Source organism: Lepisosteus platostomus, chromosome 5 (genome assembly GCF_059453375.1).
Source record: "Lepisosteus platostomus isolate fLepPlt1 chromosome 5, fLepPlt1.hap1, whole genome shotgun sequence".
Lineage (NCBI taxonomy): Eukaryota > Metazoa > Chordata > Actinopteri > Semionotiformes > Lepisosteidae > Lepisosteus > Lepisosteus platostomus.
Genome location: NC_142615.1, coordinates 46,542,537 through 46,563,808, shown reverse-complemented (window position 1 = coordinate 46,563,808; position 21,272 = coordinate 46,542,537). Strand labels below are relative to the sequence as shown.

At 51.8% G+C, this 21,272-nt stretch overlaps 20 non-coding genes and 9 pseudogenes across 20 annotated transcripts; all 29 read left to right on the top strand.

Moving 5' to 3' along the window:
- The first annotated feature begins 367 nt into the window (after positions 1-367).
- On the top strand, positions 368-486 carry LOC148667484 (5S ribosomal RNA). The gene has a single exon (XR_015938205.1). It is a non-coding gene; the product is annotated as a 5S ribosomal RNA (ribosomal RNA).
- Positions 487-1,023: 537 nt separating this feature from the next.
- Positions 1,024-1,142, top strand: LOC148667483 (5S ribosomal RNA; annotated as a pseudogene).
- A 537-nt stretch (positions 1,143-1,679) lies between these two features.
- Positions 1,680-1,798, top strand: LOC148667482 (5S ribosomal RNA). The gene has a single exon (XR_015937404.1). It is a non-coding gene; the product is annotated as a 5S ribosomal RNA (ribosomal RNA).
- Positions 1,799-2,334: 536 nt separating this feature from the next.
- Positions 2,335-2,453, top strand: LOC148667481 (5S ribosomal RNA). The gene has a single exon (XR_015938513.1). It is a non-coding gene; the product is annotated as a 5S ribosomal RNA (ribosomal RNA).
- Positions 2,454-2,989: 536 nt separating this feature from the next.
- Positions 2,990-3,108, top strand: LOC148667480 (5S ribosomal RNA). The gene has a single exon (XR_015937250.1). It is a non-coding gene; the product is annotated as a 5S ribosomal RNA (ribosomal RNA).
- Positions 3,109-3,644: 536 nt separating this feature from the next.
- Positions 3,645-3,763, top strand: LOC148667479 (5S ribosomal RNA). The gene has a single exon (XR_015937403.1). It is a non-coding gene; the product is annotated as a 5S ribosomal RNA (ribosomal RNA).
- A 537-nt stretch (positions 3,764-4,300) lies between these two features.
- LOC148667478 (5S ribosomal RNA) lies at positions 4,301-4,418 on the top strand (annotated as a pseudogene).
- A 537-nt stretch (positions 4,419-4,955) lies between these two features.
- On the top strand, positions 4,956-5,074 carry LOC148667477 (5S ribosomal RNA; annotated as a pseudogene).
- Positions 5,075-5,610: 536 nt separating this feature from the next.
- LOC148667476 (5S ribosomal RNA) lies at positions 5,611-5,729 on the top strand. Its single transcript, XR_015938544.1, has one exon. It is a non-coding gene; the product is annotated as a 5S ribosomal RNA (ribosomal RNA).
- Positions 5,730-6,266: 537 nt separating this feature from the next.
- Positions 6,267-6,385, top strand: LOC148667475 (5S ribosomal RNA). The gene has a single exon (XR_015937249.1). It is a non-coding gene; the product is annotated as a 5S ribosomal RNA (ribosomal RNA).
- Positions 6,386-6,922: 537 nt separating this feature from the next.
- On the top strand, positions 6,923-7,041 carry LOC148667474 (5S ribosomal RNA). The gene has a single exon (XR_015938204.1). It is a non-coding gene; the product is annotated as a 5S ribosomal RNA (ribosomal RNA).
- Positions 7,042-7,578: 537 nt separating this feature from the next.
- On the top strand, positions 7,579-7,697 carry LOC148667473 (5S ribosomal RNA; annotated as a pseudogene).
- Positions 7,698-8,234: 537 nt separating this feature from the next.
- On the top strand, positions 8,235-8,353 carry LOC148667472 (5S ribosomal RNA). Its single transcript, XR_015937402.1, has one exon. It is a non-coding gene; the product is annotated as a 5S ribosomal RNA (ribosomal RNA).
- A 536-nt stretch (positions 8,354-8,889) lies between these two features.
- Positions 8,890-9,008, top strand: LOC148667471 (5S ribosomal RNA). Its single transcript, XR_015938512.1, has one exon. It is a non-coding gene; the product is annotated as a 5S ribosomal RNA (ribosomal RNA).
- A 536-nt stretch (positions 9,009-9,544) lies between these two features.
- On the top strand, positions 9,545-9,663 carry LOC148667470 (5S ribosomal RNA). Its single transcript, XR_015937248.1, has one exon. It is a non-coding gene; the product is annotated as a 5S ribosomal RNA (ribosomal RNA).
- Positions 9,664-10,199: 536 nt separating this feature from the next.
- Positions 10,200-10,318, top strand: LOC148667469 (5S ribosomal RNA). The gene has a single exon (XR_015937401.1). It is a non-coding gene; the product is annotated as a 5S ribosomal RNA (ribosomal RNA).
- Positions 10,319-10,854: 536 nt separating this feature from the next.
- On the top strand, positions 10,855-10,973 carry LOC148667468 (5S ribosomal RNA). Its single transcript, XR_015937247.1, has one exon. It is a non-coding gene; the product is annotated as a 5S ribosomal RNA (ribosomal RNA).
- Positions 10,974-11,510: 537 nt separating this feature from the next.
- On the top strand, positions 11,511-11,629 carry LOC148667467 (5S ribosomal RNA; annotated as a pseudogene).
- A 537-nt stretch (positions 11,630-12,166) lies between these two features.
- On the top strand, positions 12,167-12,285 carry LOC148667466 (5S ribosomal RNA). Its single transcript, XR_015937400.1, has one exon. It is a non-coding gene; the product is annotated as a 5S ribosomal RNA (ribosomal RNA).
- Positions 12,286-12,822: 537 nt separating this feature from the next.
- Positions 12,823-12,941, top strand: LOC148667465 (5S ribosomal RNA). Its single transcript, XR_015938203.1, has one exon. It is a non-coding gene; the product is annotated as a 5S ribosomal RNA (ribosomal RNA).
- Positions 12,942-13,478: 537 nt separating this feature from the next.
- On the top strand, positions 13,479-13,597 carry LOC148667464 (5S ribosomal RNA). Its single transcript, XR_015938441.1, has one exon. It is a non-coding gene; the product is annotated as a 5S ribosomal RNA (ribosomal RNA).
- A 537-nt stretch (positions 13,598-14,134) lies between these two features.
- On the top strand, positions 14,135-14,253 carry LOC148667463 (5S ribosomal RNA; annotated as a pseudogene).
- A 537-nt stretch (positions 14,254-14,790) lies between these two features.
- On the top strand, positions 14,791-14,909 carry LOC148667462 (5S ribosomal RNA). Its single transcript, XR_015937399.1, has one exon. It is a non-coding gene; the product is annotated as a 5S ribosomal RNA (ribosomal RNA).
- Positions 14,910-15,446: 537 nt separating this feature from the next.
- On the top strand, positions 15,447-15,565 carry LOC148667461 (5S ribosomal RNA). The gene has a single exon (XR_015938440.1). It is a non-coding gene; the product is annotated as a 5S ribosomal RNA (ribosomal RNA).
- A 537-nt stretch (positions 15,566-16,102) lies between these two features.
- On the top strand, positions 16,103-16,221 carry LOC148667460 (5S ribosomal RNA; annotated as a pseudogene).
- Positions 16,222-16,758: 537 nt separating this feature from the next.
- Positions 16,759-16,877, top strand: LOC148667459 (5S ribosomal RNA). Its single transcript, XR_015937397.1, has one exon. It is a non-coding gene; the product is annotated as a 5S ribosomal RNA (ribosomal RNA).
- Positions 16,878-17,414: 537 nt separating this feature from the next.
- LOC148667458 (5S ribosomal RNA) lies at positions 17,415-17,533 on the top strand (annotated as a pseudogene).
- Positions 17,534-18,070: 537 nt separating this feature from the next.
- On the top strand, positions 18,071-18,189 carry LOC148667457 (5S ribosomal RNA; annotated as a pseudogene).
- Positions 18,190-18,723: 534 nt separating this feature from the next.
- LOC148667456 (5S ribosomal RNA) lies at positions 18,724-18,842 on the top strand. Its single transcript, XR_015938511.1, has one exon. It is a non-coding gene; the product is annotated as a 5S ribosomal RNA (ribosomal RNA).
- The last annotated feature ends 2,430 nt before the right edge of the window (positions 18,843-21,272 follow it).

Genomic DNA, 21,272 nt, shown 5'->3' with positions numbered 1-21,272 from the left:
GATCGAGGAAAGGTTTATCGCCAGCGGAAAAGAGACACAGCGCTTCGGCTGTGGAGACTTGTTCGGCTGGCGTTCGGAGAGTCGCGTTTTTCAGAATTGTATTGAGATCGTTTTCAACAGAGCTCAGATGTCAAAGCACAGCAGCAGCTCTCCACAGCGATCCTCTATAGCGCCCTTTCTCCTGCAGCTCCGTCCTCATTGGAAGGAAGCAAGAGTGAAAGGCTGAAGTGAAATAGAGCGGGGACGAAGGCAGTGAAGAGAGAGAACGTGGGAAGAAGAGAAAAACGCAAGGGAAAAAAAGCAGCGTCGTAAAAGAGGTGACGGAGCTGTCCTCTCAATAAGAAGGGTGCCAGCGAGCCTTGCTCTCGCTTATGGCCACACCCCCTTGAGCACGCCTGATCTCGTCTGATCTCGGAAGCTAAACAGGGATGGGCCTGGTTAGTACTTGGATGGGAGACCGCCTGGGAATACCAGGTGCTGTAAGCTTTTAAGCGCAGGAGGCGCCCTATCCCCGCTCGCTCGCTCATTCCCCTGTTCACACGTGCAGTGCGGCTTGTCCGTCTGTTTATTTGTCAGCTTTGGCGAGACACGGGTGCTTGTGTATTAGCGTGAGCGTTTTTTATTCTGATCAGGAACAGTTTAACAAGTCCGCAAAGGATCGAGGAAAGGTTTATCGCCAGCTGAAAAGAGACACAGCGCTTCGGCTGTGGAGACTTGTTCGGCTGGCGTTCGGAGAGTCGCGTTTTTCAGAATTGTATTGAGATCGTTTTCCACAGAGCTCAGATGTCAAAGCACAGCAGCAGCTCTCCACAGCGATCCTCTATAGCGCCCTTTCTCCCGCAGCTCCGTCCTCATTGGAAGGAAGCAAGAGTGAAAGGCTGAAGTGAAATAGAGCGGGGACGAAGGCAGTGAAGAGAGAGAACGTGGGAAGAAGAGAAAAACGCAAGGGAAAAAAAGCAGCGTCGTAAAAGAGGTGACGGAGCTGTCCTCTCAATAAGAAGGGTGCCAGCGAGCCTTGCTCTCGCTTATGGCCACACCCCTTTGAGCACGCCTGATCTCGTCTGATCTCGGAAGCTAAACAGGGATGGGCCTGGTTAGTACTTGGATGGGAGACCGCCTGGGGATACCAGGTGCTGGAAGCTTTTAAGCGCAGGAGGCGCCCTATCCCCGCTCGCTGGCTCATTCCCCTGTTCACACGTGCAGTGCGGCTTGTCCGTCTGTTTATTTGTCAGCTTTGGCAAGACACGGGTGCTTGTGTATTAGCGTGAGCGTTTTTTATTCTGATCAGGAACAGTTTTACAAGACCGCAAAGGATCGAGGAAAGGTTTATCGCCAGCTGAAAAGAGACACAGCGCTTCGGCTGTGGAGACTTGTTCGGCTGGCGTTCGGAGAGTCGCGTTTTTCAGAATTGTATTGAGATCGTTTTCCACAGAGCTCAGATGTCAAAGCACAGCAGCAGCTCTCCACAGCGATCCTCTATAGCGCCCTTTCTCCCGCAGCTCCGTCCTCATTGGAAGGAAGCAAGAGTGAAAGGCTGAAGTGAAATAGAGCGGGGACGAAGGCAGTGAAGAGAGAGAACGTGGGAAGAAGAGAAAAACGCAAGGGAAAAAAAGCAGCGTCGTAAAAGAGGTGACGGAGCTGTCCTCTCAATAAGAAGGGTGCCAGCGAGCCTTGCTCTCGCTTACGGCCACACCCCCTTGAGCACGCCTGATCTCGTCTGATCTCGGAAGCTAAACAGGGATGGGCCTGGTTAGTACTTGGATGGGAGACCGCCTGGGAATACCAGGTGCTGTAAGCTTTTAAGCGCAGGAGGCGCCCTATCCCCGCTCGCTCGCTCATTCCCCTGTTCACACGTGCAGTGCGGCTTGTCCGTCTGTTTATTTGTCAGCTTTGGCGAGACACGGGTGCTTGTGTATTAGCGTGAGCGATTTTTATTCTGATCAGGAACAGTTTAACAAGTCCGCAAAGAATCGAGGGAAGGTTTATCGCCAGCTGAAAAGAGACACAGCGCTTCGGCTGTGGAGACTTGTTCGGCTGGCGTTCGGAGAGTCGCGTTTTTCAGAATTGTATTGAGATCGTTTTCCACAGAGCTCAGATGTCAAAGCACAGCAGCAGCTCTCCACAGCGATCCTCTATAGCGCCCTTTCTCCCGCAGCTCCGTCCTCATTGGAAGGAAGCAAGAGTGAAAGGCTGAAGTGAAATAGAGCGGGGACGAAGGCAGTGAAGAGAGAGAACGTGGGAAGAAGAGAAAACGCAAGGGAAAAAAAGCAGCGTCGTAAAAGAGGTGACGGAGATGTCCTCTCAATAAGAAGGGTGCCAGCGAGCCTTGCTCTCGCTTACGGCCACACCCCCTTGAGCACGCCTGATCTCGTCTGATCTCGGAAGCTAAACAGGGATGGACCTGGTTAGTACTTGGATGGGAGACCGCCTGGGAATACCAGGTGCTGTAAGCTTTTAAGCGCAGGAGGCGCCCTATCCCCGCTCGCTCGCTCATTCCCCTGTTCACACGTGCAGTGCGGCTTGTCCGTCTGTTTATTTGTCAGCTTTGGCGAGACACGGGTGCTTGTGTATTAGCGTGAGCGTTTTTTATTCTGATCAGGAACAGTTTAACAAGTCCGCAAAGGATCGAGGAAAGGTTTATCGCCAGCTGAAAAGAGACACAGCGCTTCGGCTGTGGAGACTTGTTCGGCTGGCGTTCGGAGAGTCGCGTATTTCAGAATTGTATTGAGATCGTTTTCCACAGAGCTCAGATGTCAAAGCACAGCAGCAGCTCTCCACAGCGATCCTCTATAGCGCCCTTTCTCCCGCAGCTCCGTCCTCATTGGAAGGAAGCAAGAGTGAAAGGCTGAAGTGAAATAGAGCGGGGACGAAGGCAGTGAAGAGAGAGAACGTGGAAAGAAGAGAAAAACGCAAGGGAAAAAAGCAGCGTCGTAAAAGAGGTGACGGAGCTGTCCTCTCAATAAGAAGGGTGCCAGCGAGCCTTGCTCTCGCTTACGGCCACACCCCCTTGAGCACGCCTGATCTCGTCTGATCTCGGAAGCTAAACAGGGATGGGCCTGGTTAGTACTTGGATGGGAGACCGCCTGGGAATACCAGGTGCTGTAAGCCTTTAAGCGCAGGAGGCGCCCTATCCCCGCTCGCTCGCTCATTCCCCTGTTCACACGTGCAGTGCGGCTTGTCCGTCTGTTTATTTGTCAGCTTTGGCGAGACACGGGTGCTTGTGTATTAGCGTGAGCGTTTTTTATTCTGATCATGAACAGTTTAACAAGTCCGCAAAGGATCGAGGAAAGGTTTATCGCCAGCTGAAAAGAGACACAGCGCTTCGGCTGTGGAGACTTGTTCGGCTGGCGTTCGGAGAGTCGCGTTTTTCAGAATTGTATTGAGATCGATTTCCACAGAGCTCAGATGTCAAAGCACAGCAGCAGCTCTCCACAGCGATCCTCTATAGCGCCCTTTCTCCCGCAGCTCCGTCCTCATTGGAAGGAAGCAAGAGTGAAAGGCTGAAGTGAAATAGAGCGGGGACGAAGGCAGTGAAGAGAGAGAACGTGGAAAGAAGAGAAAAACGCAAGGGAAAAAAGCAGCGTCGTAAAAGAGGTGACGGAGCTGTCCTCTCAATAAGAAGGGTGCCAGCGAGCCTTGCTCTCGCTTACGGCCACACCCCCTTGAGCACGCCTGATCTCGTCTGATCTCGGAAGCTAAACAGGGATGGGCCTGGTTAGTACTTGGATGGGAGACCGCCTGGGAATACCAGGTGCTGTAAGCTTTTAAGCGCAGGAGGCGCCCTATCCCCGCTCGCTCGCTCATTCCCCTGTTCACACGTGCAGTGCGGCTTGTCCGTCTGTTTATTTGTCAGCTTTGGCGAGACACGGGTGCTTGTGTATTAGCGTGAGCGTTTTTTATTCTGATCAGGAACAGTTTTACAAGTCCGCAAAGGATCGAGGAAAGGTTTATCGCCAGCTGAAAAGAGACACAGCGCTTCGGCTGTGGAGACTTGTTCGGCTGGCGTTCGGAGAGTCGCGTTTTTCAGAATTGTATTGAGATCGTTTTCCACAGAGCTCAGATGTCAAAGCACAGCAGCAGCTCTCCACAGCGATCCTCTATAGCGCCCTTTCTCCCGCAGCTCCGTCCTCATTGGAAGGAAGCAAGAGTGAAAGGCTGAAGTGAAATAGAGCGGGGACGAAGGCAGTGAAGAGAGAGAACGTGGGAAGAAGAGAAAAACGCAAGGGAAAAAAAGCAGCGTCGTAAAAGAGGTGACGGAGCTGTCCTCTCAATAAGAAGGGTGCCAGCGAGCCTTGCTCTCGCTTACGGCCACACCCCCTTGAGCACGCCTGATCTCGTCTGATCTCGGAAGCTAAACAGGGATGGGCCTGGTTAGTACTTGGATGGAGACCGCCTGGGAATACCAGGTGCTGTAAGCTTTTAAGCGCAGGAGGCGCCCTATCCCCGCTCGCTCGCTCATTCCCCTGTTCACACGTGCAGTGCGGCTTGTCCGTCTGTTTATTTGTCAGCTTTGGCGAGACACGGGTGCTTGTGTATTAGCGTGAGCGATTTTTATTCTGATCAGGAACAGTTTAACAAGTCCGCAAAGAATCGAGGGAAGGTTTATCGCCAGCTGAAAAGAGACACAGCGCTTCGGCTGTGGAGACTTGTTCGGCTGGCGTTCGGAGAGTCGCGTTTTTCAGAATTGTATTGAGATCGTTTTCCACAGAGCTCAGATGTCAAAGCACAGCAGCAGCTCTCCACAGCGATCCTCTATAGCGCCCTTTCTCCCGAAGCTCCGACCTCATTGGAAGGAAGCAAGAGTGAAAGGCTGAAGTGAAATAGAGCGGGGACGAAGGCAGTGAAGAGAGAGAACGTGGGAAGAAGAGAAAAACGCAAGAGAAAAAAAGCAGCGTCGTAAAAGAGGTGACGGAGCTGTCCTCTCAATAAGAAGGGTGCCAGCGAGCTTTGCTCTCGCTAACGGCCACACCCCCTTGAGCACGCCTGATCTCGTCTGATCTTGGAAGCTAAACAGGGATGGGCCTGGTTAGTACTTGGATGGGAGACCGCCTGGGAATACCAGGTGCTGTAAGCCTTTAAGCGCAGGAGGCGCCCTATCCCCGCTCGCTCGCTCATTCCCCTGTTCACACGTGCAGTGCGGCTTGTCCGTCTGTTTATTTGTCAGCTTTGGCGAGACACGGGTGCTTGTGTATTAGCGTGAGCGTTTTTTATTCTGATCAGGAACAGTTTAACAAGTCCGCAAAGGATCGAGGAAAGGTTTATCGCCAGCTGAAAAGAGACACAGCGCTTCGGCTGTGGAGACTTGTTCGGCTGGCGTTCGGAGAGTCGCGTTTTTCAGAATTGTATTGAGATCGTTTTCCACAGAGCTCAGATGTCAAAGCACAGCAGCAGCTCTCCACAGCGATCCTCTATAGCGCCCTTTCTCCCGCAGCTCCGTCCTCATTGGAAGGAAGCAAGAGTGAAAGGCTGAAGTGAAATAGAGCGGGGACGAAGGCAGTGAAGAGAGAGAACGTGGGAAGAAGAGAAAACGCAAGGGAAAAAAAGCAGCGTCGTAAAAGAGGTGACGGAGATGTCCTCTCAATAAGAAGGGTGCCAGCGAGCCTTGCTCTCGCTTACGGCCACACCCCCTTGAGCACGCCTGATCTCGTCTGATCTCGGAAGCTAAACAGGGATGGGCCTGGTTAGTACTTGGATGGGAGACCGCCTGGGAATACCAGGTACTGTAAGCTTTTAAGCGCAGGAGGCGCCCTATCCCCGCTCGCTCGCTCATTCCCCTGTTCACACGTGCAGTGCGGCTTGTCCGTCTGTTTATTTGTCAGCTTTGGCGAGACACGGGTGCTTGTGTATTAGCGTGAGCGTTTTTTATTCTGATCAGGAACAGTTTTACAAGTCCGCAAAGGATCGAGGAAAGGTTTATCGCCAGCTGAAAAGAGACACAGCGCTTCGGCTGTGGAGACTTGTTCGGCTGGCGTTCGGAGAGTCGCGTTTTTCAGAATTGTATTGAGATCGTTTTCCACAGAGCTCAGATGTCAAAGCACAGCAGCAGCTCTCCACAGCGATCCTCTATAGCGCCCTTTCTCCCGCAGCTCCGTCCTCATTGGAAGGAAGCAAGAGTGAAAGGCTGAAGTGAAATAGAGCGGGGACGAAGGCAGTGAAGAGAGAGAACGTGGGAAGAAGAGAAAAACGCAAGGGAAAAAAAGCAGCGTCGTAAAAGAGGTGACGGAGCTGTCCTCTCAATAAGAAGGGTGCCAGCGAGCCTTGCTCTCGCTTACGGCCACACCCCCTTGAGCACGCCTGATCTCGTCTGATCTCGGAAGCTAAACAGGGATGGGCCTGGTTAGTACTTGGATGGGAGACCGCCTGGGAATACCAGGTGCTGTAAGCCTTTAAGCGCAGGAGGCGCCCTATCCCCGCTCGCTCGCTCATTCCCCTGTTCACACGTGCAGTGCGGCTTGTCCGTCTGTTTATTTGTCAGCTTTGGCGAGACGCGGGTGCTTGTGTATTAGCGTGAGCGTTTTTTATTCTGATCAGGAACACTTTTACAAGTCCGCAAAGGATCGAGGAAAGGTTTATCGCCAGCGGAAAAGAGACACAGCGCTTCGGCTGTGGAGACTTGTTCGGCTGGCGTTCGGAGAGTCGCGTTTTTCAGAATTGTATTGAGATCGTTTTCAACAGAGCTCAGATGTCAAAGCACAGCAGCAGCTCTCCACAGCGATCCTCTATAGCGCCCTTTCTCCTGCAGCTCCGTCCTCATTGGAAGGAAGCAAGAGTGAAAGGCTGAAGTGAAATAGAGCGGGGACGAAGGCAGTGAAGAGAGAGAACGTGGGAAGAAGAGAAAAACGCAAGGGAAAAAAAGCAGCGTCGTAAAAGAGGTGACGGAGCTGTCCTCTCAATAAGAAGGGTGCCAGCGAGCCTTGCTCTCGCTTATGGCCACACCCCCTTGAGCACGCCTGATCTCGTCTGATCTCGGAAGCTAAACAGGGATGGGCCTGGTTAGTACTTGGATGGGAGACCGCCTGGGAATACCAGGTGCTGTAAGCTTTTAAGCGCAGGAGGCGCCCTATCCCCGCTCGCTCGCTCATTCCCCTGTTCACACGTGCAGTGCGGCTTGTCCGTCTGTTTATTTGTCAGCTTTGGCGAGACACGGGTGCTTGTGTATTAGCGTGAGCGTTTTTTATTCTGATCAGGAACAGTTTAACAAGTCCGCAAAGGATCGAGGAAAGGTTTATCGCCAGCTGAAAAGAGACACAGCGCTTCGGCTGTGGAGACTTGTTCGGCTGGCGTTCGGAGAGTCGCGTTTTTCAGAATTGTATTGAGATCGTTTTCCACAGAGCTCAGATGTCAAAGCACAGCAGCAGCTCTCCACAGCGATCCTCTATAGCGCCCTTTCTCCCGCAGCTCCGTCCTCATTGGAAGGAAGCAAGAGTGAAAGGCTGAAGTGAAATAGAGCGGGGACGAAGGCAGTGAAGAGAGAGAACGTGGGAAGAAGAGAAAAACGCAAGGGAAAAAAAGCAGCGTCGTAAAAGAGGTGACGGAGCTGTCCTCTCAATAAGAAGGGTGCCAGCGAGCCTTGCTCTCGCTTATGGCCACACCCCTTTGAGCACGCCTGATCTCGTCTGATCTCGGAAGCTAAACAGGGATGGGCCTGGTTAGTACTTGGATGGGAGACCGCCTGGGGATACCAGGTGCTGGAAGCTTTTAAGCGCAGGAGGCGCCCTATCCCCGCTCGCTGGCTCATTCCCCTGTTCACACGTGCAGTGCGGCTTGTCCGTCTGTTTATTTGTCAGCTTTGGCAAGACACGGGTGCTTGTGTATTAGCGTGAGCGTTTTTTATTCTGATCAGGAACAGTTTTACAAGACCGCAAAGGATCGAGGAAAGGTTTATCGCCAGCTGAAAAGAGACACAGCGCTTCGGCTGTGGAGACTTGTTCGGCTGGCGTTCGGAGAGTCGCGTTTTTCAGAATTGTATTGAGATCGTTTTCCACAGAGCTCAGATGTCAAAGCACAGCAGCAGCTCTCCACAGCGATCCTCTATAGCGCCCTTTCTCCCGCAGCTCCGTCCTCATTGGAAGGAAGCAAGAGTGAAAGGCTGAAGTGAAATAGAGCGGGGACGAAGGCAGTGAAGAGAGAGAACGTGGGAAGAAGAGAAAAACGCAAGGGAAAAAAAGCAGCGTCGTAAAAGAGGTGACGGAGCTGTCCTCTCAATAAGAAGGGTGCCAGCGAGCCTTGCTCTCGCTTACGGCCACACCCCCTTGAGCACGCCTGATCTCGTCTGATCTCGGAAGCTAAACAGGGATGGGCCTGGTTAGTACTTGGATGGGAGACCGCCTGGGAATACCAGGTGCTGTAAGCTTTTAAGCGCAGGAGGCGCCCTATCCCCGCTCGCTCGCTCATTCCCCTGTTCACACGTGCAGTGCGGCTTGTCCGTCTGTTTATTTGTCAGCTTTGGCGAGACACGGGTGCTTGTGTATTAGCGTGAGCGATTTTTATTCTGATCAGGAACAGTTTAACAAGTCCGCAAAGAATCGAGGGAAGGTTTATCGCCAGCTGAAAAGAGACACAGCGCTTCGGCTGTGGAGACTTGTTCGGCTGGCGTTCGGAGAGTCGCGTTTTTCAGAATTGTATTGAGATCGTTTTCCACAGAGCTCAGATGTCAAAGCACAGCAGCAGCTCTCCACAGCGATCCTCTATAGCGCCCTTTCTCCCGCAGCTCCGTCCTCATTGGAAGGAAGCAAGAGTGAAAGGCTGAAGTGAAATAGAGCGGGGACGAAGGCAGTGAAGAGAGAGAACGTGGGAAGAAGAGAAAACGCAAGGGAAAAAAAGCAGCGTCGTAAAAGAGGTGACGGAGATGTCCTCTCAATAAGAAGGGTGCCAGCGAGCCTTGCTCTCGCTTACGGCCACACCCCCTTGAGCACGCCTGATCTCGTCTGATCTCGGAAGCTAAACAGGGATGGACCTGGTTAGTACTTGGATGGGAGACCGCCTGGGAATACCAGGTGCTGTAAGCTTTTAAGCGCAGGAGGCGCCCTATCCCCGCTCGCTCGCTCATTCCCCTGTTCACACGTGCAGTGCGGCTTGTCCGTCTGTTTATTTGTCAGCTTTGGCGAGACACGGGTGCTTGTGTATTAGCGTGAGCGTTTTTTATTCTGATCAGGAACAGTTTAACAAGTCCGCAAAGGATCGAGGAAAGGTTTATCGCCAGCTGAAAAGAGACACAGCGCTTCGGCTGTGGAGACTTGTTCGGCTGGCGTTCGGAGAGTCGCGTATTTCAGAATTGTATTGAGATCGTTTTCCACAGAGCTCAGATGTCAAAGCACAGCAGCAGCTCTCCACAGCGATCCTCTATAGCGCCCTTTCTCCCGCAGCTCCGTCCTCATTGGAAGGAAGCAAGAGTGAAAGGCTGAAGTGAAATAGAGCGGGGACGAAGGCAGTGAAGAGAGAGAACGTGGAAAGAAGAGAAAAACGCAAGGGAAAAAAGCAGCGTCGTAAAAGAGGTGACGGAGCTGTCCTCTCAATAAGAAGGGTGCCAGCGAGCCTTGCTCTCGCTTACGGCCACACCCCCTTGAGCACGCCTGATCTCGTCTGATCTCGGAAGCTAAACAGGGATGGGCCTGGTTAGTACTTGGATGGGAGACCGCCTGGGAATACCAGGTGCTGTAAGCCTTTAAGCGCAGGAGGCGCCCTATCCCCGCTCGCTCGCTCATTCCCCTGTTCACACGTGCAGTGCGGCTTGTCCGTCTGTTTATTTGTCAGCTTTGGCGAGACACGGGTGCTTGTGTATTAGCGTGAGCGTTTTTTATTCTGATCATGAACAGTTTAACAAGTCCGCAAAGGATCGAGGAAAGGTTTATCGCCAGCTGAAAAGAGACACAGCGCTTCGGCTGTGGAGACTTGTTCGGCTGGCGTTCGGAGAGTCGCGTTTTTCAGAATTGTATTGAGATCGATTTCCACAGAGCTCAGATGTCAAAGCACAGCAGCAGCTCTCCACAGCGATCCTCTATAGCGCCCTTTCTCCCGCAGCTCCGTCCTCATTGGAAGGAAGCAAGAGTGAAAGGCTGAAGTGAAATAGAGCGGGGACGAAGGCAGTGAAGAGAGAGAACGTGGGAAGAAGAGAAAACGCAAGGGAAAAAAAGCAGCGTCGTAAAAGAGGTGACGGAGATGTCCTCTCAATAAGAAGGGTGCCAGCGAGCCTTGCTCTCGCTTACGGCCACACCCCCTTGAGCACGCCTGATCTCGTCTGATCTCGGAAGCTAAACAGGGATGGGCCTGGTTAGTACTTGGATGGGAGACCGCCTGGGAATACCAGGTGCTGTAAGCTTTTAAGCGCAGGAGGCGCCCTATCCCCGCTCGCTCGCTCATTCCCCTGTTCACACGTGCAGTGCGGCTTGTCCGTCTGTTTATTTGTCAGCTTTGGCGAGACACGGGTGCTTGTGTATTAGCGTGAGCGTTTTTTATTCTGATCAGGAACAGTTTAACAAGTCCGCAAAGGATCGAGGAAAGGTTTATCGCCAGCTGAAAAGAGACACAGCGCTTCGGCTGTGGAGACTTGTTCGGCTGGCGTTCGGAGAGTCGCGTATTTCAGAATTGTATTGAGATCGTTTTCCACAGAGCTCAGATGTCAAAGCACAGCAGCAGCTCTCCACAGCGATCCTCTATAGCGCCCTTTCTCCCGCAGCTCCGTCCTCATTGGAAGGAAGCAAGAGTGAAAGGCTGAAGTGAAATAGAGCGGGGACGAAGGCAGTGAAGAGAGAGAACGTGGAAAGAAGAGAAAAACGCAAGGGAAAAAAGCAGCGTCGTAAAAGAGGTGACGGAGCTGTCCTCTCAATAAGAAGGGTGCCAGCGAGCCTTGCTCTCGCTTACGGCCACACCCCCTTGAGCACGCCTGATCTCGTCTGATCTCGGAAGCTAAACAGGGATGGGCCTGGTTAGTACTTGGATGGGAGACCGCCTGGGAATACCAGGTGCTGTAAGCCTTTAAGCGCAGGAGGCGCCCTATCCCCGCTCGCTCGCTCATTCCCCTGTTCACACGTGCAGTGCGGCTTGTCCGTCTGTTTATTTGTCAGCTTTGGCGAGACACGGGTGCTTGTGTATTAGCGTGAGCGTTTTTTATTCTGATCATGAACAGTTTAACAAGTCCGCAAAGGATCGAGGAAAGGTTTATCGCCAGCTGAAAAGAGACACAGCGCTTCGGCTGTGGAGACTTGTTCGGCTGGCGTTCGGAGAGTCGCGTTTTTCATTATTGTATTGAGATCGTTTTCCACAGAGCTCAGATGTCAAAGCACAGCAGCAGCTCTCCACAGCGATCCTCTATAGCGCCCTTTCTCCCGCAGCTCCGTCCTCATTGGAAGGAAGCAAGAGTGAAAGGCTGAAGTGAAATAGAGCGGGGACGAAGGCAGTGAAGAGAGAGAACGTGGGAAGAAGAGAAAAACGCAAGGGAAAAAAAGCAGCGTCGTAAAAGAGGTGACGGAGCTGTCCTCTCAATAAGAAGGGTGCCAGCGAGCCTTGCTCTCGCTTACGAACATACCCCCTTGAGCACGCCTGATCTCGTCTGATCTCGGAAGCTAAACAGGGATGGGCCTGGTTAGTACTTGGATGGGAGACCGCCTGGGAATACCAGGTGCTGTAAGCCTTTAAGCGCAGGAGGCGCCCTATCCCCGCTTGCTCGCTCATTCCCCTGTTCACACGTGCAGTGCGGCTTGTCCGTCTGTTTATTTGTCAGCTTTGGCGAGACACGGGTGCTTGTGTATTAGCGTGAGCGATTTTTATTCTGATCAGGAACAGTTTAACAAGTCCGCAAAGAATCGAGGGAAGGTTTATCGCCAGCTGAAAAGAGACACAGCGCTTCGGCTGTGGAGACTTGTTCGGCTGGCGTTCGGAGAGTCGCGTTTTTCAGAATTGTATTGAGATCGATTTCCACAGAGCTCAGATGTCAAAGCACAGCAGCAGCTCTCCACAGCGATCCTCTATAGCGCCCTTTCTCCCGCAGCTCCGTCCTCATTGGAAGGAAGCAAGAGTGAAAGGCTGAAGTGAAATAGAGCGGGGACGAAGGCAGTGAAGAGAGAGAACGTGGGAAGAAGAGAAAAACGCAAGGGAAAAAAAGCAGCGTCGTAAAAGAGGTGACGGAGCTGTCCTCTCAATAAGAAGGGTGCCAGCGAGCCTTGCTCTCGCTTACGGCCACACCCCCTTGAGCACGCCTGATCTCGTCTGATCTCGGAAGCTAAACAGGGATGGGCCTGGTTAGTACTTGGATGGGAGACCGCCTGGGAATACCAGGTGCTGTAAGCTTTTAAGCGCAGGAGGCGCCCTATCCCCGCTCGCTCGCTCATTCCCCTGTTCACACGTGCAGTGCGGCTTGTCCGTCTGTTTATTTGTCAGCTTTGGCGAGACACGGGTGCTTGTGTATTAGCGTGAGCGTTTTTTATTCTGATCAGGAACAGTTTTACAAGTCCGCAAAGGATCGAGGAAAGGTTTATCGCCAGCTGAAAAGAGACACAGCGCTTCGGCTGTGGAGACTTGTTCGGCTGGCGTTCGGAGAGTCGCGTTTTTCAGAATTGTATTGAGATCGTTTTCCACAGAGCTCAGATGTCAAAGCACAGCAGCAGCTCTCCACAGCGATCCTCTATAGCGCCCTTTCTCCCGCAGCTCCGTCCTCATTGGAAGGAAGCAAGAGTGAAAGGCTGAAGTGAAATAGAGCGGGGACGAAGGCAGTGAAGAGAGAGAACGTGGGAAGAAGAGAAAAACGCAAGGGAAAAAAAGCAGCGTCGTAAAAGAGGTGACGGAGCTGTCCTCTCAATAAGAAGGGTGCCAGCGAGCCTTGCTCTCGCTTATGGCCACACCCCCTTGAGCACGCCTGATCTCGTCTGATCTCGGAAGCTAAACAGGGATGGGCCTGGTTAGTACTTGGATGGGAGACCGCCTGGGAATACCAGGTGCTGTAAGCTTTTAAGCGCAGGAGGCGCCCTATCCCCGCTCGCTCGCTCATTCCCCTGTTCACACGTGCAGTGCGGCTTGTCCGTCTGTTTATTTGTCAGCTTTGGCGAGACACGGGTGCTTGTGTATTAGCGTGAGCGTTTTTTATTCTGATCAGGAACAGTTTTACAAGTCCGCAAAGGATCGAGGAAAGGTTTATCGCCAGCTGAAAAGAGACACAGCGCTTCGGCTGTGGAGACTTGTTCGGCTGGCGTTCGGAGAGTCGCGTTTTTCAGAATTGTATTGAGATCGTTTTCCACAGAGCTCAGATGTCAAAGCACAGCAGCAGCTCTCCACAGCGATCCTCTATAGCGCCCTTTCTCCCGCAGCTCCGTCCTCATTGGAAGGAAGCAAGAGTGAAAGGCTGAAGTGAAATAGAGCGGGGACGAAGGCAGTGAAGAGAGAGAACGTGGGAAGAAGAGAAAAACGCAAGAGAAAAAAAGCAGCGTCGTAAAAGAGGTGACGGAGCTGTCCTCTCAATAAGAAGGGTGCCAGCGAGCCTTGCTCTCGCTTACGGCCACACCCCCTTGAGCACGCCTGATCTCGTCTGATCTCGGAAGCTAAACAGGGATGGGCCTGGTTAGTACTTGGATGGGACACCGCCTGGGAATACCAGGTGCTGTAAGCTTTTAAGCGCAGGAGGCGCCCTATCCCCGCTAGCTCGCTCATTCCCCTGTTCACACGTGCAGTGCGGCTTGTCCGTCTGTTTATTTGTCAGCTTTGGCGAGACACGGGTGCTTGTGTATTAGCGTGAGCGTTTTTTATTCTGATCAGGAACAGTTTAACAAGTCCGCAAAGGATTGAGGAAAGGTTTATCGCCAGCGGAAAAGAGACACAGCGCTTCGGCTGTGGAGACTTGTTCGGCTGGCGTTCGGAGAGTCGCGTTTTTCAGAATTGTATTGAGATCGTTTTCAACAGAGCTCAGATGTCAAAGCACAGCAGCAGCTCTCCACAGCGATCCTCTATAGCGCCCTTTCTCCTGCAGCTCCGTCCTCATTGGAAGGAAGCAAGAGTGAAAGGCTGAAGTGAAATAGAGCGGGGACGAAGGCAGTGAAGAGAGAGAACGTGGGAAGAAGAGAAAAACGCAAGGGAAAAAAAGCAGCGTCGTAAAAGAGGTGACGGAGCTGTCCTCTCAATAAGAAGGGTGCCAGCGAGCCTTGCTCTCGCTTACGAACATACCCCCTTGAGCACGCCTGATCTCGTCTGATCTCGGAAGCTAAACAGGGATGGGCCTGGTTAGTACTTGGATGGGAGACCGCCTGGGAATACCAGGTGCTGTAAGCCTTTAAGCGCAGGAGGCGCCCTATCCCCGCTTGCTCGCTCATTCCCCTGTTCACACGTGCAGTGCGGCTTGTCCGTCTGTTTATTTGTCAGCTTTGGCGAGACACGGGTGCTTGTGTATTAGCGTGAGCGATTTTTATTCTGATCAGGAACAGTTTAACAAGTCCGCAAAGAATCGAGGGAAGGTTTATCGCCAGCTGAAAAGAGACACAGCGCTTCGGCTGTGGAGACTTGTTCGGCTGGCGTTCGGAGAGTCGCGTTTTTCAGAATTGTATTGAGATCGATTTCCACAGAGCTCAGATGTCAAAGCACAGCAGCAGCTCTCCACAGCGATCCTCTATAGCGCCCTTTCTCCCGCAGCTCCGTCCTCATTGGAAGGAAGCAAGAGTGAAAGGCTGAAGTGAAATAGAGCGGGGACGAAGGCAGTGAAGAGAGAGAACGTGGGAAGAAGAGAAAAACGCAAGGGAAAAAAAGCAGCGTCGTAAAAGAGGTGACGGAGCTGTCCTCTCAATAAGAAGGGTGCCAGCGAGCCTTGCTCTCGCTTACGGCCACACCCCCTTGAGCACGCCTGATCTCGTCTGATCTCGGAAGCTAAACAGGGATGGGCCTGGTTAGTACTTGGATGGGAGACCGCCTGGGAATACCAGGTGCTGTAAGCTTTTAAGCGCAGGAGGCGCCCTATCCCCGCTCGCTCGCTCATTCCCCTGTTCACACGTGCAGTGCGGCTTGTCCGTCTGTTTATTTGTCAGCTTTGGCGAGACACGGGTGCTTGTGTATTAGCGTGAGCGTTTTTTATTCTGATCAGGAACAGTTTTACAAGTCCGCAAAGGATCGAGGAAAGGTTTATCGCCAGCTGAAAAGAGACACAGCGCTTCGGCTGTGGAGACTTGTTCGGCTGGCGTTCGGAGAGTCGCGTTTTTCAGAATTGTATTGAGATCGTTTTCCACAGAGCTCAGATGTCAAAGCACAGCAGCAGCTCTCCACAGCGATCCTCTATAGCGCCCTTTCTCCCGCAGCTCCGTCCTCATTGGAAGGAAGCAAGAGTGAAAGGCTGAAGTGAAATAGAGCGGGGACGAAGGCAGTGAAGAGAGAGAACGTGGGAAGAAGAGAAAAACGCAAGAGAAAAAAAGCAGCGTCGTAAAAGAGGTGACGGAGCTGTCCTCTCAATAAGAAGGGTGCCAGCGAGCCTTGCTCTCGCTTACGGCCACACCCCCTTGAGCACGCCTGATCTCGTCTGATCTCGGAAGCTAAACAGGGATGGGCCTGGTTAGTACTTGGATGGGACACCGCCTGGGAATACCAGGTGCTGTAAGCTTTTAAGCGCAGGAGGCGCCCTATCCCCGCTAGCTCGCTCATTCCCCTGTTCACACGTGCAGTGCGGCTTGTCCGTCTGTTTATTTGTCAGCTTTGGCGAGACACGGGTGCTTGTGTATTAGCGTGAGCGTTTTTTATTCTGATCAGGAACAGTTTAACAAGTCCGCAAAGGATTGAGGAAAGGTTTATCGCCAGCGGAAAAGAGACACAGCGCTTCGGCTGTGGAGACTTGTTCGGCTGGCGTTCGGAGAGTCGCGTTTTTCAGAATTGTATTGAGATCGTTTTCAACAGAGCTCAGATGTCAAAGCACAGCAGCAGCTCTCCACAGCGATCCTCTATAGCGCCCTTTCTCCTGCAGCTCCGTCCTCATTGGAAGGAAGCAAGAGTGAAAGGCTGAAGTGAAATAGAGCGGGGACGAAGGCAGTGAAGAGAGAGAACGTGGGAAGAAGAGAAAAACGCAAGGGAAAAAAAGCAGCGTCGTAAAAGAGGTGACGGAGCTGTCCTCTCAATAAGAAGGGTGCCAGCGAGCCTTGCTCTCGCTTACGAACATACCCCCTTGAGCACGCCTGATCTCGTCTGATCTCGGAAGCTAAACAGGGATGGGCCTGGTTAGTACTTGGATGGGAGACCGCCTGGGAATACCAGGTGCTGTAAGCCTTTAAGCGCAGGAGGCGCCCTATCCCCGCTTGCTCGCTCATTCCCCTGTTCACACGTGCAGTGCGGCTTGTCCGTCTGTTTATTTGTCAGCTTTGGCGAGACACGGGTGCTTGTGTATTAGCGTGAGCGATTTTTATTCTGATCAGGAACAGTTTAACAAGTCCGCAAAGAATCGAGGGAAGGTTTATCGCCAGCTGAAAAGAGACACAGCGCTTCGGCTGTGGAGACTTGTTCGGCTGGCGTTCGGAGAGTCGCGTTTTTCAGAATTGTATTGAGATCGATTTCCACAGAGCTCAGATGTCAAAGCACAGCAGCAGCTCTCCACAGCGATCCTCTATAGCGCCCTTTCTCCCGCAGCTCCGTCCTCATTGGAAGGAAGCAAGAGTGAAAGGCTGAAGTGAAATAGAGCGGGGACGAAGGCAGTGAAGAGAGAGAACGTGGGAAGAAGAGAAAAACGCAAGGGAAAAAAAGCAGCGTCGTAAAAGAGGTGACGGAGCTGTCCTCTCAATAAGAAGGGTGCCAGCGAGCCTTGCTCTCGCTTACGGCCACACCCCCTTGAGCACGCCTGATCTCGTCTGATCTCGGAAGCTAAACAGGGATGGGCCTGGTTAGTACTTGGATGGGAGACCGCCTGGGAATACCAGGTGCTGTAAGCTTTTAAGCGCAGGAGGCGCCCTATCCCCGCTCGCTCGCTCATTCCCCTGTTCACACGTGCAGTGCGGCTTGTCCGTCTGTTTATTTGTCAGCTTTGGCGAGACACGGGTGCTTGTGTATTAGCGTGAGCGTTTTTTATTCTGATCAGGAACAGTTTTACAAGTCCGCAAAGGATCGAGGAAAGGTTTATCGCCAGCTGAAAAGAGACACAGCGCTTCGGCTGTGGAGACTTGTTCGGCTGGCGTTCGGAGAGTCGCGTTTTTCAGAATTGTATTGAGATCGTTTTCCACAGAGCTCAGATGTCAAAGCAAAGCAGCAGCTCTCCACAGCGATCCTCTATAGCGCCCTTTCTCCCGCAGCTCCGTCCTCATTGGAAGGAAGCAAGAGTGAAAGGCTGAAGTGAAATAGAGCGGGGACGAAGGCAGTGAAGAGAGAGAACGTGGGAAGAAGAGAAAAACGCAAGAGAAAAAAAGCAGCGTCGTAAAAGAGGTGACGGAGCTGTCCTCTCAATAAGAAGGGTGCCAGCGAGCCTTGCTCTCGCTTACGGCCACACCCCCTTGAGCACGCCTGATCTTGTCTGATCTCGGAAGCTAAACAGGGATGGGCCTGGTTAGTACTTGGATGGGACACCGCCTGGGAATACCAGGTGCTGTAAGCTTTTAAGCGCAGGAGGCGCCCTATCCCCGCTAGCTCACTCATTCCCCTGTTCACACGTGCAGTGCGGCTTGTCCGTCTGTTTATTTGTCAGCTTTGGCGAGACACGGGTGCTTGTGTATTAGCGTGAGCGTTTTTTATTCTGATCAGGAACAGTTTAACAAGTCCGCAAAGGATCGAGGAAAGGTTTATCGCCAGCTGAAAAGAGACACAGCGCTTCGGCTGTGGAGACTTGTTCGGCTGGCGTTCGGAGAGTCGCGTTTTTCAGAATTGTATTGAGATCGTTTTCCACAGAGCTCAGATGTCAAAGCACAGCAGCAGCTCTCCACAGCGATCCTCTATAGCGCCCTTTCTCCCGCAGCTCCGTCCTCATTGGAAGGAAGCAAGAGTGAAAGGCTGAAGTGAAATAGAGCGGGGACGAAGGCAGTGAAGAGAGAGAACGTGGGAAGAAGAGAAAAACGCAAGGGAAAAAAAGCAGCGTCGTAAAAGAGGTGACGAAGCTGTCCTCTCAATAAGAAGGGTGCCAGCGAGCCTTGCTCTCGTTTACGGCCACACCCCCTTGAGCACGCCTGATCTCGTCTGATCTCGGAAGCTCAACAGGGATGGGCCTGGTTAGTACTTGGATGGGTGACCACCTGGGAATACCAGGTGCTGTAAGCTTTTAAGCGCAGGAGGCGCCCTATCCCCGCTCGCTCGCTCATTCCCCTGTTCACACGTGCAGTGCGGCTTGTCCGTCTGTTTATTTGTCAGCTTTGGCGAGACACGGGTGATTGTTTATTAGCGTGAGCGTTTTTTATTCTGATCAGGAACAGTTTTACGAGTCCGCAAAGGATTGAGGAAAGGTTTATCGCCAGCTGAAAAGAGACACAGCGCTTCGGCTGTGGAGACTTGTTCGGCTGGCATTCGGGGAATCGCGTTTTTCAGAATTGTATTGAGATCGTTTTCCACAGAGCTCAGATGTCAGAGCACAGCAGCAGCTCTCCACAGCGATCCTCTATAGCGCCCTTTCTCCCGCAGCTCCGTCCTCATTGGAAGGAAGCAAGAGTGAAAGGCTGAAGTGAAATAGAGCGGGGACGAAGGCAGTGAAGAGAGAGAACGTGGGAAGAGAAAAACGCAAGGCAAAAAAAGCAGCGTCGTAAAAGAGGTGACGGAGCTGTCCTCTCAATAAGAAGGGTGCCAGCGAGCCTTGCTCTCGCTTACGGCCACACCCCCTTGAGCACGCCTGATCTCGTCTGATCTCGGAAGCTAAACAGGGATGGACCTGGTTAGTACTTGGATGGGAGACCGCCTGGGAATACCAGGTGCTGTAAGCTTTTAAGCGCAGGAGGCGCCCTATCCCCGCGCGCTCGCTCATTCCCCTGTTCACACGTGCAGTGCGGCTTGTCCGTCTGTTTATTTGTCAGCTTTGGCGAGACACGGGTGCTTGTGTATTAGCGTGAGCGTTTTTTATTCTGATCATGAACAGTTTAACAAGTCCGCAAAGGATCGAGGAAAGGTTTATCGCCAGCTGAAAAGAGACACAGCGCTTCGGCTGTGGAGACTTTATTAATAAGGCCCCTCAGTAGTTGAGATCTCTGTTATTCCCATCTAGAAACATGCAATCAGCATGTTATTGCTGAAGCAATAGTCACAACATTATTCCACACCTGGGTGAGATGCGGGTTATGATGACAGTCATGCTTTCTACACCTTATACTGAGCTCAGAAATGGACCAAGCGGACATCTCACGAGCAGATCCCTCTGCGTATAAGAAAGGCAACTTGTCTCAGCAAAAATACAAAAAGGCAAAAACCCCACACTTGGAATGCAAACCTACCCTAAAAAGGAAACACGGTTTTAAAACGAACTTGATTTTCCCCTGGAGAAACCTTTTTATGGACACACATCGCATCTATTACACATGTAGAACTAAATATAAAGATAAAACTTAATATAAGAAGTCATGACATATCACACATGACGAAGTCTGGTCCAGAATAAACAGTTTACACTGACCCACCTTTATTTACCCTGGTCACTCACTTCTATTAACTGTTTAACTGGGTAACAAATTAATATTTGTTTCAATTTGGGATCTACACCTGGGAGCCCTGAAATGTTGGCCAGAGGGGAGAAGCTGATATTCAGACGTGAGAATATATTAAAATAAAGGATCTGATGTTGTTTTTCACCTGTCTAATCAAAGCTTGTTCAAAAATTATCTGATTATAGGACACACGAGTTTATAATCATACTCATTCCACTTTTTAACCCCGTATATATGCACAATATGAAACGTATATACACTAAATCTCACGTGTGACTCCCATAATATACATTTCTTTACGAAAATTAGGAACACTTACTACAATTATCAACCCCCCATGACGAGGCAATATTTCATACCTTTGTTTCTTTGTGGGTTCAAAGTTCTGTCCTGTCGTTTCACACGTAATGTTTTGGTAGTTATCTCAATTTTCCTTTGCAATTATCTCCAAGATCATCATCAACTTTTTGTAAAACGCTATGCACAACTGATATTTAAAGAAAGTCCTGTACCAAAACGTCTTCGTAGGGAAAGACAACTTTTTTTCCTTACGTTAGTCGCTACACGGTTACTCAAAAAATCCATTCACCGCCTTTAAAAAAAAAGTTTCGTTTTTTATTGTGGTTCACTGACATTTCTGTCACAATTCTGAGGGACCCCAAATAAAATTCACTTGCCGGTATAAAGACGCCGGCGAGGATAAGACAGGTATCGAACCACCTGCGTATCTAGCGGACGTTTAAAATAAAAAAAATGGCGTGTAATGTTGCGAAGGGCTACTGTTTTTTTTATAGTTTGTCGATTGTAAGGGACGTGGGCCGCGACAGAAATACTGGACGGGGTGGGAAAAGGTTTATTGATGGTTTATTGTACCGCAACGGTCACAATTGACTCACCAGCAAAGATGGCGCCGAGGCCACATCGGCTCCCTCCCGCCCTGCCTCGCACCGAAGCTCGAGCTGCGGAGCGCGACGCCAAACCGCCAGTCCACGGGCGCGGGCGCCGGACATAGACGTCATAAACCCTTCCGAGGCGCAGGAATTATAGATCAGTGTAGTTTCTTCTGGACCCGGGTTAGGGACAGTGTGCCCTCCGTGAGAGTCTTCTGAGGAAGCCAGTGTCTCATGGGTGTCCAGGCTTGGTACCATCTGTCCATCACAGGACACACAGACACACACACTCACACACCCTGGACAGGACACCAGTCCATCACAGGACACACACACACTCACTCACACACCCTGGACAGGACACCAGTCCATCACAGGACACACACACACTCACTCACACACCCTGGACAGGACACCAGTCCATCACAGGACATACACACATCCTAGATAGGACACCAGTCCATCACAGGACACACACACACAACCTGGATAGGACACCAGTCCCTCACAGGACACTCAGACACACACACTCACACACCCTGGACAGGACAGCACTCCATCATAGGACACACACACACCAGGGCCAGTTTTCCCAGAAGCCAATTAGCCCAAAAGCCTGTCTTTGGACCCGAAGAACACAGGGAGAACATGCAGACTCCACACAGACAGCCCCCCGGGTCCAGACCCGAGCCCGGAGCCCCCCCGCGCTGAACCCCTCCGTACAGACGGCCGCACACAGCTCCGTTGTTCCCGATTCCCGAGGTGATCTGTTAAAAGAAGCCGTTGCCTCCAGGTGACCTTTCCTACTGGAGTCAGGACAGGAGGC